This window comes from Lactuca virosa, chromosome 5 (assembly GCF_052849685.1).
Source record: "Lactuca virosa cultivar CGN04683 chromosome 5, Lactuca_virosa_CGN04683_v6, whole genome shotgun sequence".
NCBI classification, from domain to species: domain Eukaryota; kingdom Viridiplantae; phylum Streptophyta; class Magnoliopsida; order Asterales; family Asteraceae; genus Lactuca; species Lactuca virosa.
This window is the reverse complement of record NC_136430.1, coordinates 161,787,740-161,800,559: the sequence shown is the minus strand read 5'-3', so window position 1 is coordinate 161,800,559 and position 12,820 is coordinate 161,787,740.

The following is a 12,820-nucleotide window of genomic DNA, read 5'->3' as shown; positions in this document are numbered from 1 at the left end:
TCAGCTGTCCAGACAGCAAAAAACTTCGATTTTCAGCCCTAAAAAGCAAGTAGCATCAAGTATAATTGAAAACAACCCTAGGCTCTGATACCACTGATGGGTTTTGAGCATTCCAACACTCCTATGGTGTACATGCAACCCTCTAAACCTTGGATCTATGTTTTCTCTATTATACATGCAAATATTCAATATTCCAAGGTTTCATCCTAACTAGCTGTCACACCCCCAAACCAAGGATGGCGGAAACGTCCGGGGGTGGAGGACTGCATGTATAGTATCATAACAACAATTTTAATAGTGATCAAAGTAAACACAACCAACATAAATATAATTGAAAAAGTTATATCATAGTATATGTTTACATTTTTCCAAATCAATTACATTATGTTGACAAAATTAAATGTTTGACGCCTTAACCTCCCATCCTCAAAAGCGCTTGTTTACCTGTTTATTTATTTCCTGAGAATACAAGTAGTTTGAAAGAGTGTCAACAATTAAGTTGGTGAGTTCATAAGCTTTTGAATGTAGGGATGAAAACCTTTTTCCTTTGTAAAAGTAAATGTTTGTTCCAGAAAAATCCAATATTTTCCTTAGAGTGTGAATTGTAGCCTTAAATCCAAAGACCAAAATGTACAAGTAAGTTCCATACTTATAGTAAAACAATGCAAGTTTAAATTGACATAAACTCATTTGATTTAATGAAATTCGCGTAATTCCTATGAGTTGTTAATACTTTATGCGAGTTATTATAACCATACTATGACTTAGATTGCCTGAAACGACGTTCTTCAGGCGTCAGAACTGATATGACATTTGTCACCCGTAGACCTCGAGGTCCTACTATAGCTAGCAGCAAGGTGTGAGGTGTCAATCCCAATATAGATCTAAACACAACTATCACGCTCTCCCTCAAAGAGACTCTGGTTACAATACATGACTTATAGTGCATTACTTGAAAAGTAACATGAAGCGAATGTCTCACAATTTAGTCATTAACGGATTTACGTGAAGTGAATGAAAACCCTTTTTGTGTAAATGAAACCTTTAGTAATGAACTTGTTGTGTAGTGCATCATAAACTATACCTATTATAGTTTATCAAATGATAGTAGTAGTAGCGAACATAAACTATGCTTACAATAGTCTATCAAAATGTTTGAATGCAATGGATATAAACTCTGTTTATTTTAGAAAAATTACCATCTTTGGAGGTAAAAATCCATTTGTTTTCTGTTGTATGTCTATTTACTAAGACAACATGACATATAATATAACACATATATGCACATAATGATACACACCTTGGTCAACAAGTTAGAAGGTGTGAATGAATAGATAACATTTTTCTAGTGTTAACATTTCTAATCCTGTTCTTAGAAGATTTATAGAAAAATCATCAAGAGTCCAAATCAGAATCTGTAAAACCTGAGAGTTTGGAAAATGTGTCTAGTTTGTTCATAAATTTTATTATGATTTTTAGTGACTTCCCACTTATGTGACAAAGCCCATATTCACAGACTGGTCCGGATTTGTTCTTGAAATGATAGGCAGTTTTGTAAAAATCACCATAAATTGTCGAAAAATCGTATGGTGATGTGCAAATAGTCATTTTGAAGGTATGAACCTGAACTATATGCACCTAATACAGTTTTGAAAACTAAAATGTTTAAGTTGACCAAAACAGTCCGTGAATGGAGTTAAACTTTCCTGATGAAAGCTGTTGGGTAAGTTTAGTTGTGTTCTTGGTGTTTTAACTTGTACTCCCCCCCTTAAAACTTAAGAAAAACATGAAAATATAGGGATATGAACTCACCTTGTGTGGTTTCAGTGGGTGGATGTTGATGAAAGGTAGTGTTCAACTCAAGAACACTTAGAAGGTTTCTTGAAGATTCGAAGAACTAACACAAATATGATGAAGTTTGTGTAAGCAACCTATGATTGGAGTAGAAAGGAGTGAAATAATCATATGGAGGATGATAATACTTACCAAAAGTAGAAGAAAAGTCTGGAGAATAGCCTTGAATCTCGAAATTTAAAGAGAGAAAGTGAGAGAGAATGAAGTTTGTTCTTTGGTGGAAAATGAGGGGAATGAGGGAAATGTGAGGAGAGGGGAGGGCTTTCCAGCTCTTGACCAAGTGTGTGGCTGAAAAATGGTGGGAAAAGTACTATGGAATAACTAGGTATGGTGGAAGGACAAGGGTGGTTCATGGAGTGGCCATGGGGTGGTTGCTTGTGTCATACACTAAAGCAAGGTCAAGACTCCACCTCTAAGCCATACCCATTAGATTTTTATTCCTAAGTAAGGATTTTCTTAAAAATATAATTAAATATGAATATTTAGGGTTTATTATGTTAAAATACGAGTTTGGTTGAAAATCCCGTGTTAAAATATCGAAAAACGGGCTCAAAACGCTAAAAATATTGGAAACCGGGCAAAAACTGCCAATTTCCGAAGTTCAGGGCCGGAGGTTCGGTCCTAGCCCTTAGAACCGAAAGTAGAGAACCGAGAGTAGGGTTCGGCTGTGTAGGGTCGCCTCTCGGACCGAAGGTGCAGTCCTCTCGGACCGAAGGTGGAAAGGGGAGAGCCGAAGGTCAGGTCTCGGTTCGGAATGGTCAGGGGACCGAAATACACCGAACCCTCGGTCCATTTCGGCTGAGAGGGTTTCGGTTCTGATGCAAGGTTTCGGCTCCTAAGAAGGTTCGGTTCCTAAGAAGGTTCGGCTCCTTAAGACTGTTTTTCGCGTAGACTTCCGTTTTCGAGCTGTTTTCGTCAAATTCGAGGGTCGGGATGCCCCGAGTGATTATAAAAAGTTGAGAGAGATTTTGAGAGAGATTTCACACTCTTGGAGAGATTTCTCATACAGAGAGAGATTTGGGAGAGATTTCACATACTTAGAGAGATTTGGGAGAGATTTCACATACTTAGAGAGATTTGGGAGAGATTTGACATACTTGGAGAGATTTAGCATACTTGGAGAGATTTGGGAGAGATTTGACATACTTAGAGAGATTTGGCATACTTAGAGAGATTTCACATACTTAGAGAGATTCGGGAGAGATTTGACATACTTGGAGAGATTTGGCATACTTGGAGAGATTTGGGAGAGATTTGACATACTTGGAGAGATTTGAGGCAGAGAGAGATAGAGTGAAAGAGATTGGGAGAGACTTCTTTTGTGGCCTTTTTTAGTGTTTGGCTTTGAAACGCAAGGTCCGCAAACCCCGTTTAGCCATGTTTAAGAGTCTTACACACCTTCGAAGGGTATGTAATAGTGTTTTATCACTTTGCTACCTCACTTACCCCAATTAGGGTTCAAGAAATCTAAAAATACAAACTTTTCAAGTGATGATTTCTTATTAAAATAGTGAGTTGTACAGTAACTACATAAAGTGAACCCTAGTATACAAGAGTTAGTAGAGTTGACCGGTTTGACTTGTTGACTTTATTTGACTTTGACTAGACCAGAATTTGACGGTTGTCACATCATCCCCCCGTTAGAAGGAATTTAGTCCCGAAATTAGCTTTTTGACTGCGACTTCAAGAATTTGGGAAGAGTTGTGGATACTTTTGTTTCATCTGATCCTCGCGTTCCCAGGTTAATTTGGGTCCTCGTTTAGCGTTCCATCGGACCTTCACAATGGGAATACGACTTTGCTTTGTTCTTTTTATCTCTCGATCCATGATTTCTACCGGTTCTTCCACGAAGTGGAGACTCTCGTTGATTTCAATTTCGTCGAGTGGTATCACGAGGGTCTCGTCGGATAGACATTTCTTTAAGTTAGATACGTGGAAGGTAGGATGTACGTTATTCAGTTCCTGTGGCAATCGTAGTTTATATGCTACCGGGCCAATCCTGGCAAGGATTTCGAATGGTCTGATGTATCTAGGGTTCAGCTTTCCTCGCATGCCGAAACATATTAAACCTTTCCAGGGTGAGACCTTTAACAGCATACGATCCCCAACCTGGAATTCCAAAGGCTTTCGTCTGTTATCTGCGTAACTTTTCTGTCTGTCTCTAGAAGCTTTTAATCGTTCTCGGATTTGAACTATCTTCTCTGTAGTTTCCCTTATTATTTCCGGGCCAGTGAGGGTGCTATTAGGGACTTGTCCCTTAGCTAGTTGCGTGTCACCCACTTCAGCCCAGCACAGAGGTGACCTGCACTTGCGGCCATAGAGGGCTTCAAATGGTGCAACCTTGATGCTAGTGTGATAACTGTTATTGTACGAGAATTCGACAAGTGATAAATGGATATCCTAAGATTTACCAAAGTATATCACACACGCTCTAAACATGTCTTCTAGCGTCTGAATGGTCCTCTCACTTTGCCCGTCGGTTTGTGGGTGATAGGTTGTACTCATGTCCAGCCTAGCTCCCAAGGACTTCTGAAGTGATTGCCAGAATCGTGAGGTAAATCGACTATCCTTGTCTGAGATAATGGATTTTGGCACACCATGCCATCGTACAATCTTTTTGATGTACGTCCTAGTCAGTTTCTCCATCTTGTCGGTTTCTTTTATCGATAGGAAGTGCGCCGATTTGGTCAATCTGTCTACGACTACCCATATGGTATCAAGCCCGCCCGTGGTCTTGGGTAGCTTGGTTATGAATTCCATGGTTATCCGTTCCCACTTCCACTCAGGTATATCAAGTTGTTGTAGAAGTCCTGAGGGTTTCTGATATTCTACTTTGACCTCGGCGCAAGTCAAACACTTGCCTACATAGGTAGCAATTTCGGCTTTCATGTTTGGCCAGCAGTACAACTTTTTGAGATCCAGATACATCTTATCTGAACCTGGGTGGATGGAGTATCGAGTCTTGTGTGTTTCGTTCATGATGACGTCTCGGAAACCACCGAACTTCGGTGTCTAGATTCGGTTCATGAGGTAACGAACTTCGTCGTCTTTGACTTCTAGGTTTTTATCCATTCCTCTTAATGCATCACCCGTCACATTTTCTGGTTGCAAGGCCTCCAGCTGAGCCTCTTTGATTTGTGTGGACAGGTGTGAATGGATTGTCATCGTTAATGACTTTACTCGGCGCCCCGAGTATTCCTTTCGACTTAAGGCATCTGCTACTACGTTTGCCTTACCTGGGTGATAACGAATCTCACACTCGTAATCGTTCAGTAGTTCTACCCATCGTCTTTGCCTCATGTTGAGCTCCTTTTGATTGAGAATGTGCTGAAGGCTCTTGTGATCGATAAAGACAGTACACTTTGTTCCGTAAAGGTAGTGCCTCCAGATCTTTAGGGCGAACACTACTGCTCCCAATTCGAGGTCATGCGTGGCGTAGTTGACTTCGTGCGTTTTCAATTGCCTCGATGCGTAGGCAATGACCTTTCCTCGCTGCATTAATACACACCCAAGCCCCCGATCTGATGGGTCGCAGTAGACTACAAAGTCTTCGGTTCCTTTGGGCAGAGACAGGATTGGTGCGTTGCAAAGGGCTTGTTTTAACGTTTGGAAGGCAACTTCTTGTTTATTTTCCCATTTAAACATCACACCTTTTTAAGTCAAGGTGGTGAGCGGTTTAGCGATCTTGGAGAAGTTTTGGATGAATCTTCGGTAGTACCCAGCAAGCCCCAAGAATTGTCAGATTTCCGTTGGTGTTGTAGGTGCTGACCAGTTCTCGATTGCCTTGATTTTGGAGGGGTCCACATGTATCCCTCTCTCACTGACCACATGGCCAAGGAAATCCACTTCTCGGATCCAGAATTCGCACTTAGAGAATTTAGCATAAAGCTTCTCAGCTCTCAACTTCTCTAGCACTTGTCGCAGGTGTTGGCGATGCTCTTCCTTGCTTTGTGAGTAGACCAAAATGTCGTCGATGAACACGATCACGAACTTGTCTAAGTAGGGTCGACACACTCGATTCATCAGGTCCATGAATACCTCAGGTGCGTTGGTTAACCCGAAGGGCATCACTACAAACACGTATTGCCTATAGCGAGTTCTGAAGGCTGTCTTGGGGATATCTTCTTCTTGAACTTGTAGCTGATGGTAACCCAACCTCAGATCGATTTTTGAAAAGTAGCTTGCTCCTTGAAGTTGGTCGAAGAGGTCGTCGATTCGGGGTAGAGGGTATCGGTTTTTTATGGTAAGCTTATTTAACTCGCGGTAGTCGATGCACATGCGAAAAGATCCGTCCTTCTTCTTTACAAACAGGACCGGTGCTCCCCAAGGTGAAAAGCTCGGCCTGATGAACCCTTTGCTTAACAGCTCGTTCAATTGACTGGACAATTATTGCATTTCTACCGATGCTAGGCGGTATGGAGCTTTGGCTACTGGGATAGCTCCTGGGACCAAGTCGATTCGGAATTCGACTTGCTGTGCAAGGGGTACGCCGGTAAGGTCTTCAGGGAATACGTCGAGAAAGTTCCACACCTCTGGAATGTCCTTGATATCCTTCGTCTCTTGTTTCTTATCTACTACGTGGGCTAAGAAGGCGTGGTATTCCTTTCGGAGATAATTTTGAGCCTTGACGCAAGAGATGATTTGTAAGTTTGCACTGGGTTTATCACCGTAGACGAGAAGGGTTTCGCCACATGGCAAATTGAGACGTACAGCCCTTTCGTAACACAGAATGTCGGCACGATGAGAACTTAACCAATCCATACCGATGATTATGTCGAAACTTTTTATTGTTACCGGCATTAGGTCGATTTTAAATGAAAGATTATCTAGAGTGAGGGTACACCCTGACTATATATCGCTAGTGCGCTCTGCCTTTCCGTTTGCCATTTCTACGACGTATGTTTCTTTTAGTAATTGGGGATCTTGTCTAAGTAATTGTTTGAATTGATGGCTCACAAAACTCCTCTCTGCTCCACTATTGAAGAGTATGCATGTATATGAGTTATTGAGAAGAAACGTACCAGTAACCACCGTGGGGTCCTTGATTGCTTCTCCTAGTCCTATAGCCAGGACTCTCCCCACGCCACCAGCATTAGGGGTTTGTGCCTTTGGGAAGTTTCTTTTGAAGTGTCCTGTCTCCCCACAACCGTAACAGGCTTGACTTGCCCCCGTATTGGCGACTTGAGTGATTGGTTGGGCTGGCGCCCTACAGAAGCGAGCGGTATGCCCTTTCTTGTTGCAATTTTTGCAGTGCATTTCCCTACAAGCACGGGTGTGGTGGAAATTACACTTGTTGCACTTGGGAAGGTTTCCAGCATATTGCCTCGGTGGTGCTGGAGTGGCAGGAGTAGTGGCAGCACGGACAGCAACTGTCTGTTGCTTTTTGGAGGAGTCTGGCACCGACTGTTTCTTTTTGTTGTTCTAGAATTTTCTTTTATTGCTCCCCCCTTAGCTTAATCATGGGTGGTAGTAACAGTACCGTGGCTGGCTCTATGATCGATAAGCTGTTGTGCCAATTCCTTGGCACTGTCAAAAGTAGTGGGTTTCGAGGCCAACACACTATCTTGAATCTGGGATGATAGCCCCAGAGGTATCGTTCCACCTTCTTCTCTTCTGGAGTGACCATTGTTGGGCAGAGGAGTGCGAGGTCATTGAATCGGGTAGTATAAGTTTCAAGGTATGTGCCCGACATCTTGAGGTTCCAGAGTTCTTCTTCAAGTTTTTGCACTTCGCCCCTCGGGCAGTACTCCTTTAGCATCAAAGCTTTCAAGTCCTCCCAACTTATAGAGTTAGCCACCGTAGGAGTAAGTGACTTAACTCGGCCATTCCACCAAGTGAGAGCTTTACCGGTGAAATTGAATGTCGCATACTTGACTTTGCTCGTTTCGGGACAAGCACAGATTTCGAAAACTGGTTCAGTCCTCTCGAACCATTGCATTAGTGTGACCACTCCCCCACTTCCATTAAAAAAATCAGGTTTGCCATTCGTGAAGTCTTTGTAAGAACACTCTTTTGTCCGCCCCGTACTGTCCCCGTGGTTAGAGTGCGCAGCACCAGATCCAGAACCACCAGCACCGTTTGTACCGAGCTGCGACATTGCGGCCGCCACGGCTGCTGTTACTGCAGCCTGGAACATCATGGAATCAAACTGTGTAGGTGGCGGCAGAGGAGGTGGTGCTATGTTGCCTGAAGGTCTGGGTCTTTTCCTTGGCGGCATAGTTCTGTCAAAAGTTATAAAGACGAAAAATCAGTAAGTCTTCAATTGTAAGTCGGAGTTTATTGAATTTGATTATTTGTTATATGTCTCGACTTAAAACATTCAGAAAGATTTATGAAGAAAGTTCTTGCGCTCAAACTACCAAAATTTAGTAGTGACCCAAATGTAATTCTGTAATCTTTGGTCATGCCTGGTCCCTTCTTATGATCACTCAATGCACACCAGTTATTTGTGATTATGGTCCAATAGGTCGTTGAACTTAATGAGTCTATCCTAGGCCCACAACCAAACAAGGAACAGGACCTAAGGTGGACTCACCATTTCTAAGTCGATCATCTCACAATTACAACTAACCAGGAGGTGTACATTAAGAATCTCAGAAACACCGAAAGCAAATTGTTTGCACTGCCATGCTGTGAGATTTATCATAAACTCGCAATGAAATAAAATACATGTCAATTTCATTGATATAATTTGATACATATTGTTTAGGAGAATTTGACCTTTAAGCAGGTCTACATCAATGTAACGGAAAATTTTGGCATAACATAGCCCCTTGAGTAGTGTAATCACTTAATCGCAGGGTTAGATTACATGCAAAAAGAGTAGCACCAACGCATACTCATAAACCTACTCTACAAGGACGTGCGAGTAGCATGAGTTCTACTCACGATGATCAGTCCCTGGTGGTGCTTGGGACCAGGTCGTTGCGCCCTGGAGTTCGGCCAATCGTCGCTCGACTGCAATCACTCTTTCCTCGAGTGCCAAGTATTTTTCTTGATACTCCCTTGCTTCTGCTCGAGCGGCGAGGAGGTCCTTGATGAGTTGGTCCCTGAAGTAAGAGTCTCTCTCTACGTCTCTGGTGCTGGTAGTAGTAGCTTCTATATTGGCACCCAGCTCCCGAATTCGGTCCGTCGTCGCTCTACCACGATCATCGATGTTAGTTATCTGTTGAGTCATGACTGGAAGCGCTCTGTCAGCCGGTCCCCCGTGGCTGAGGTCGTAGTAACCTCGTTGATCGCCAAATGGTGATCGTTGTCGTTGCTGACGGCTCCATCGCTCGATCACTGTTGCCCAACGGGGCTCGGGCCCGTTATAGCCAAAACGGTTCGCAGGCATGCTGGCGCTGTAAGGAGGGTTGATGACTTCCTCCTCTGGCTCTTCTTCTTCTTCTTCTTCGTCCCCCCTTTCTTCTTCCTCCTCGGGTTCCTCTTCTTCCTCAATCTCTTCGGGGTCTTCCTCAGGATCTTCCTCGATCATCTCCTCGGGTTCTGCCTCGAGCCATCCAGTGTTTCCCTCATTATGGAAGTAAGGGTCTCCAGGTAGGTGGAATCCCGCCATGTTGTCTGTACGAGAATAGGGGTGTAAGAGATATGAAATGAATCTAAAATGTCAAGTTATAAATTTACAAAATACTCCTATAGTATTTTTAAATGTTATGTTTGGTTCTTAGTGTATTCATTATAGGGTGATGTTAGGTTGTCAGATTTGTTGTCCACTACGACTATCCCCCAATATATGCAAGTCACTTCTCGGACAGATATAGTTGATCAGGCTATATCCATCCCAGACTTGACCACATATCCCAAGGCATACTCGTAACGTACAACTCCTCCTCTTTTACCTTATGTTTTTCCTAGTTATGACACTATGCGAGCATGTATGTATGTACTTATACTTTTAACAAGAAACCGTTTACTTTCTAAAAGTATAGTCATTTGAAAATGTTCAATCAGAGACTTTCAGTCCCAAATGTGTTTATAGTTTGTATATCTTATGTGGTTCGATATACTTAGTTCACTATAAACATTGCTCTGATACCAATCTGTCACACCCCCAAACCAAGGATGGCGGAAACGTCTGGGGGTGGAGGACTTCATGTATAGTATCATAACAACAATTTTAATAGTGATCAAAGTAAACACAACCAACATAAATATAATTGAAAAAGTTACATCATAGTATATGTTTACATGTTTCCAAATCAATTACATTATGTTGACAAAAATTAAATGTTTGACGCCTTAACGTCCCATCCTCAAAAGCGCTTGTTTACCTGTTTATTTATTTCCTGAGAATACAAGTAGTTTGAAAGAGTGTCAACAATTAAGTTGGTGAGTTCATACGCTTTTGAATGTAGGGATGAAAACCTTTTTCCTTTGTAAAAGTAAATGTTTGTTCCAGAAAAATCCAATATTTTCCTTAGAGTGTGAATTGCAGCCTTAAATCCAAAGACCAAAATGTACAAGTAATTTCCATACTTATAGTAAAACAATGCAAGTTTAAATTGACATAAACTCATTTGATTTAATGAAATTCGCGTAATTCCTATGAGTTGTTAATACTTTATGCAAGTTATTATAACCATACTATGACTTAGATGGCCTGAAACGACGTTCTTCAGGCGTCAGAACTGATATGACATTTGTCACTCGTAGACCTCGAGGTCCTACTGTAGCTAGCAGCAAGGTGTGGGGTGTCAATCCCAATATAGATCTATACACAACTATCACGCTCTCCCTCAAAGAGACTCTGGTTACAATTCATGACTTATAGTGCATTACTTGAAAAGTAACATGAAGCGAATGTCTCACAATTTAGTCATTAACGGATTTACGTGAAGTGAATGAAAACCCTTTTTGTGTAAATGAAACCTTTAGTAATGAACTTGTTGTGTAGTGCATCATAAACTATACCTATTATAGTTTATCAAATGATAGTAGTAGTAGCGAACATAAACTATGCTTACAATAGTCTATCAAAATGTTTGAATGCAATGGATATAAACTCTGTTTATTTTAGAAAAATTACCATCTTTGGAGGTAAAAATCCATTTGTTTTCTGTTGTATGTCTATTTACTAAGACAAAATGACATATAATATAACACATATATGCACATAATGATACACACCTTGCTCAACAAGTTAGAAGATGTGACTGAATAGATAACATTTTTCTAGTGTTAACATTTCTATTCCTGTTCTTAGAAGATTTATAGAAAAATCATCAAAAGTCCAAATCAGAATCTGTAAAATCTGAGAGTTTGGAAAATGTGTCTAGTTTGTTCATAAATTTTATTATGATTTTTAGTGACTTCCCACTTGTGTGAAAAATCCCATATTCACAGACTGGTCCGAATTTGTTCTTAAACTGATAGGCAGTTTTGTAAAAATCACCATATATTGTAGGAAAATCGTATGGTGATGTGCAAATAGTCATTTTAAAGGTATGAACCTGAACTATTTGCACCTAATACAGTTCTGAAAACTAAAATGTTTAAGTTGACCAAAACATTCCGTGAATGGAGTTAAACTTTTCTGATGAAAGCTGTTGGGTAAGTTTAGTTGTGTTCTTGGTGTTTTAACTTGTATTCCCCCCCCCCCCCTTAAAACTTAAGAAAAACATGAAAAGATAGGAGTATGAACTCACTTTGTGTGGTTTCAGTGGGTGGCTGTTGAAGAAAGGTAGTGTTCAACTCAAGAACACTAAGAAGGTTGCTTGAAGATTCGAAGAACTAACACAAATATGATGAAGTTTGTGTAAGCAACCTATGATTGGAGTAGAAAGGAGTGAAATAATCATATGGAGGATGATAATACTTACCAAAAGTAGAAGAAAAGTCTGGATAATAGCCTTGAATCTCAAAAATTAGAGAGAGAAAGTGAGAGAGAATGAAGTTTGTTCTTTGGTGGAAAATGAGGGGAATGAGGGAAATGTGAGGAGAGGGGAGGGCTTTCCAGCTCTTGACCAAGTGTGTGGCTGAAAAATGGTGGGAAAAGTACTATGGAATAACTAGGTATGGTGGAAGGACAAGGGTGGTTCATGGAGTGGGCATGGGGTGGTTGTTTGTGTCATACACTAAAGCAAGGTCAAGAGTCCACCTCTAAGCCATACCCATTAGATTTTTATTCCTAAGTAAGGATTTTCTTAAAAATATAATTAAATATGAATATTTAGGGTTTATTATGTTAAAATACGAGTTTGGTTGAAAATCCCGTGTTAAAATCTCGAAAAACGGGCTCAAAACGCTAAAAATATTGGAAACCGGGCAAAAACTGCCAATTTCCAAAGTTCAGTGTCACACCCCCAAACTTAGGATGGCGGAAACGTCCGGGGATGGAGGACTTCATGTATAGTATCATAACAACAATTTGCAATAATGATCAAAGTAAACACAACCAACATAAAAATAATTGAACGAGTTACATCATTGTATGAGTTTACATGTTTCCAAATCAATTACATTATGTTGACAAAAATGAAATGTTTGACGCCTTACGTCCCATCCTCAAAAGCACTTGGTTACCTGTTTATTGATTTCCTGAGAATACAAGTAGTTTTGAAAGAGTGTCAACAATTAAGTTGGTGAGTTCATAAGCTTTTGAAGGTGATGCTAAAATCCTTTTCTTGTAAAAATGATGTTTGTTCATGAAAGATCCCATATTTTCTTATGTAATGCATTGTAGTCTTAAAAGTCAAGACCGAAGTGTACAAGTATTTTACTATACTTAAAGAAATTTATGCAAGTTTAAATCGACATAAAGTCGTTAAATTTAGAAGTAAAACCCATAAATCTTATGTTTTGTTAACACCACATGTGAGTTATTATAACCATACTATGACTCAGACGGCCTCGTAATACGACGTTCTTCAGGTGTCGCAAGTTAAATAACACTTGTCACCCCAGACCTGCCGGTCTAGCTGTTGCATGCAGCTCAGGTGTGGGTTTGTCAGACCCAATATAGATC